Genomic DNA, 4,822 nt, shown 5'->3' with positions numbered 1-4,822 from the left:
TAAAGAATGGTCTGGTCTTTCCCTCTTCCCCAGATAACATTCTCTCTGAGTTCCATTCCACAAGCACTGACATTTTAGACTCTATTGCCCCTTATCGGACTAAAGCTGTTAAACCGAAGGCGGACCCCTGGCTAAATGACACTACAAGAGCCCTAAGGCAACACTGCCGACAAGCTGAACGAAGATGGAAGAAAGACAATTTACATGTGTCCCTGGGTGTATTAAGGGACAGTCTAGCCACATACCAGAGTGCTGTAAAGGTGGCAAAGATGCAGCATCTCTCTTCTGTCATAACTAGCAGTTGCCATGAACTAGACTGTATTTAATAATATTAACTCTGTCATAAACCCATGCTCCTCTTCGAAAGATGTGTCAATCAGTTCAGTGTGAGAAATTTCTTGGTTATTTATTGAGAAGTAGCATCTATTAGGAAGATCACCAGTGCTATTTTAAGGTGTTTTTACCTGTCTCCTACACACTCAGCTGTGTTTGAGGAATTTAAGCTGTTTCTCTGACGTTACTAGTGAGGTTGTAAACATGAACCCACCAACTGTCCCTTAGACATTGTCCCGCCAAAATAGTGAAGGAGGTTTTTAAATACCATTGGGCGAGTCTTCTTATCTTTTTAATTCCTGTCTTACTTAGGTTCTGTCCCAGCTGCCTTTAAACTGCTGTGGTCAGGCCCTACTTAAGAAGACTAGTCTTGACCCTACAGTGCTGTCCAATTTAGACAGTCTCTCATCTGCCTTTTCTTTCAAAGGTTTTAGAAAAAATTGTTTTTATACAGTTACAGTTTTTTTACAACTGAACTGTGTTTTTGAAAAGTTTCAATCTGGTTTAGATCACGCACAGCACTGAGTCTGCACTCTGAGGGTACATAATGATTTGCCCTATCTGTAGATGCCGGGAATCCTACTGTTTATTCCTTTTGGACCTCACAGCGGCGTTTGATACAGGGACCATGCGGCTCCTCTCACGCCTTGAGAATTGTGTAGGCATCAAGGTTTGGCACTTAAATGGTTCAGCTCCTTCTGTCAAATAGGAGTTTTTCTGTTATGATGGTGACCTCCCTGTCAGTTGCTCCTCTCTCTTGTGGGGTACACAGGGATCCATCCTTGGCCCTATTCTGTTTCTTTATATTTACTGCCTTTAGGGGCGATTATAGGGAAGCCCAACCTGTCATTCATTGCTAGCGGATGATTTGCAAATCTATTGCCTATTAAAGCAAATGACAGTGTTGCACTAAATTCCCTGCTAAGTGCATCGTGATATTAAGTTGTGGCTTTCAGACAATTTTCTTAATTTGAATGATAATAAAACGGAGTGTATTATTTATACTCCAGGCATGCAGAAGGCCCAGCTGTGAGTTTGGGAGCTCTGGCATCTTGCACGGATCTATTGTCAAAAACTTGGGGTTACTTTTGACTGCAGCATGAAATTGACAAGCAGATCAGTAACGTTGTTAAAATGAGCTTTTTCCAGCTTCGCCTGTGGCTAAAGTTAAACCCTTCTGAACAGGCATGACCTAGAAAGGCCGTTCATGCTTTTATCAGTTCAAGGTTGGACTACTGCAATGCCTCTATGTTGGTCTGACTCAGACCTCCATTCACGTCTTCAACTGTTCAAAACGCTGCTGCTCGCTTTTAACAAATACACCCAGACGTGCCCACATCACTCCCGTTCTCTACAACTGCATTGGCTCCCGGTGCGTTTTAGAATAGATTTTAAGATTTTATTGTTTTTGTTTTAAAGCTTTAAATGGTCTGCCAGAGTATCTGTCTGAAATTTAACTGTGCGGGAACACAACCGGTCGTTGCGGTCTTCAAATCAGTTGGTTTAGAAGTCCCAAGGTCCAGGTATAAACGGTGGGTGATCAGGCTTTTGCAGTTGCTGCCCCGAGACTAGGAACAAGTTACCCCCTGATTACGTACTGTTACAGATGTCACCTTTTCGGTCCAAATCAAACAATACTGTTCAGTGGCTTTTAATCGTAGCAGTGGTGTGACAATATCTTTTTTGTTTCTTTGTAACCTTTTCTGATTTTGTTTTCTGTGTTTACTCTCTGTTGTATGTTGTGATTTATCTCTTTGTTAAAGCGCTTTGATGCTGCGGGTAATTGTAAAGTGCTATATAAATAAATTTTGATTGATTGATTGATTGATAATAAGAAAAAAATAAAAACTCTGTTTAGTGTTAATAGAATTCGCCGTAAACATACATTATGAAGAATAGGATTCTGTTTGGTTAAAACACTTTTGCTGTTATTATATTACCTGAAACTATTGTATAACACATGATAATGTTTTTGTCTACGTGTATTTTATTGAGAAAATGAGACAGCATTAAAAAGAACTAGTAATAGTGTAAATAATAGTGTAATTCCTTTGTATTATAATTGGACAGTTGTCATGGTCACGGTGGGCTTGATTTGGCCATCGTTCCTTCAAACAGGAGTTTATTTTGAAATGTTTCGCCGGAAGTGGCCTCATCGTGTCCACCTCTGCGCTGCACATGCAGCAGCTGCACGCTCTCACGTCCACTGTTAAATCCTCCTCGGGTTGGCTGTGTGAGCAGAACGTGTGCGGCGGTAATGGCTGCCAGGGAGAGTGAGGAAGACAACAAATGAACCCCAGAGAAACGAGTCGAAGGTAAGACTGCAAACAAGACAACTTCCCGCGGAACACCGGCTGCCTCTGTCCGCCCGTCTCCGGCGGCGGTCCGGTCGGCTCTGGCCGCTGGTCCTCTTGGCTCGCAGGTGTTTTAGGAGAAATCTGGTTGAATTCTTGATAGCACTCTCTCTCTCTCTCACTCACTCACTCACACACACACACACACACACACACACTGGACAATAAACTGTCACAACCCAGTGCTTAGCATGCATGCCTTCTCCGTGGCCCAACGCTTCTACAGTTTAAGATGAAGGGACTTCTTTTAGATATCTGCACCTAGCATACATATGTCGACTGCTGGCGGGTGCTGGACTCTTTGTTAGCGGCTGTTAACGTGATTAGCTAACGTTAGCTAACCGACAACATCGTTAGCTGACGGGGGCCAGGCCACATAGCTGTGCCTGTTAGCCAATCAGCCAAGTGGATGTCTAATTAGCTCGTTAGCATGTGGCTAGCATTCTTTCTGTCAAGGAGCCAGCTTTTCGGTTCCGTCTTTCTTTGGAGACGTGTCTCATCCCCGAAGCGACCGGTGTCCAGTATGTTTACATTGACATGAAGTTCTGGGACCCGCCATGGACAGGCAGGTGTGGTAGAGTCGGAGCTGTCAGGGACTGCTCGTTCCCACACGGCAGTTTGGTCCTAACGGAAGTTCTGCGCCAGTTTGGTGAATACTCAAACACGTTATGCTAATAGTTTCGCATAGTTTCCTATTTAAAGCAATACTTCTAATGTTTTGAATAAAGTAACTTACAAGGTTGTTCAATCTTTTTTAATTATATTTTGTCAATGAAAATGAGTGATGAAAAATTCTCATTCCTTCCAATATCGTGAATCATATCGCAATATCAGTCAAAAATAATCGCAATTAGCTATTTTCCTAATATCGTGCAGCCCTAGCTATAGGCTTATGTCGTATGTCACGTGTAGATGACATACCACATTAAATTGGCCAAACCAACACTTAAAGGGGGTTATTAATGTTCTTACCCTCTCTGTATCAATACTTAGAAAACTTAATATAATCCATGATCAGTTGCAGCCCTAGTGGTACTTTTAAGTAACTTATTTTTTAATGACTTCAATTCTCATTTAACTTTACAAGCCGACTGCATCACAAACGCTGCTACTTTCATCTGTGAGTTTATAACATAGACTGTATAAAATGGGTTTTAAGGCTCTCCCTTCTCTTTTACAGGCCTGTGGGGATGAGCAGTGTGCTACAGGGGCCAAAGGAAATCTCTTTGGTACTGCCAATTTGTTTCGTCACGGTCCAAATCTTTACATCAATGCTGATGTCAGCGGCACCGCTCCCTCACTCGGGCGAGAGCTAGAGATGTGACAGCAGCGAGCGGAGACTGCGTCTATGGGACAACAAAGTCCTTACAGGCTGCTAAATAGAACTGAGTTCAGCTAGTCTTTGGGGGGTGGGTAAAACACAGGACGCTCACCCAGGAGAGCGGGGGTGGTGTCCAGCGTGTCACGATTCCTAAACTAAGCCGTCGCTTTCTTATCGCGATAACACTGCAAATGGTGTGTATGTGTACAGCTGCAGCAGAGCTCAAAATGCATACAGATAACACGCCACTCGGCCTAAGTGTGTCATGATGTGATGTTGCTGTGTTTACACTGCAGAATGTGCATTTGTCAGCACTTTTGAAATTCAAATGTGGATGGACTAAAATAAAAGCCAAAAAGGCCACTAGGGTCAAACTTTTGGTTTAGATTACAGCAGTGGTCCCCAAACCTTTTCAGCTCAAGACCCAAAAGAGAAATTGGGTGCCTCCCCGGGACCCAAATTTACAAAAATACACCATGAATCATTGTAACATCTACATTTTTTAAACTGTGGACAAAAGACAGAACAAACCATGAATTTAGATGTATATGAAGTATATTTATTCCATTATAAAAGTAACCAAAAACAGAAAAGGTCTCGATTCTCCTTTCTGTGTCTCACCCCTTTCTCAACTCATGTTCTCATCCCCTCCCATCGTCCCTCAGTACCGACACCAACATTTGTTTTAAATAATGCTGACTTGAGTTTAATGAGATGTGTGTGTGTCTGGTTGAAGATATCAACCATCTGATCTATTCTAGGTTTGGTTTTTGAAAGTGCCCCATTCTGAGGTCATGCTGAGCATTTCATTTGT

The 4,822-nt window shown here is 42.5% G+C and overlaps 1 protein-coding gene across 1 annotated transcript in view; it reads left to right on the top strand.

The window, feature by feature from the left end:
- Positions 1-2,405: 2,405 nt before the first annotated feature.
- The window catches only part of pdik1l (PDLIM1 interacting kinase 1 like), a 9,196-nt gene continuing 6,779 nt past the window's right edge, over positions 2,406-4,822 (top strand). Inside the window, exon 1 of the mRNA XM_032511211.1 lies at positions 2,406-2,648. The gene's annotated coding sequence lies outside the window, so the exon portion shown is untranslated. The remainder of the gene's footprint in view (positions 2,649-4,822) is intronic.

Source organism: Etheostoma spectabile, unplaced genomic scaffold (genome assembly GCF_008692095.1).
Source record: "Etheostoma spectabile isolate EspeVRDwgs_2016 unplaced genomic scaffold, UIUC_Espe_1.0 scaffold340, whole genome shotgun sequence".
In the NCBI taxonomy this organism is placed as follows: domain Eukaryota; kingdom Metazoa; phylum Chordata; class Actinopteri; order Perciformes; family Percidae; genus Etheostoma; species Etheostoma spectabile.
Note: the sequence above shows the minus strand (reverse complement) of the source record. Positions and strands in the feature narration are given on the sequence as shown.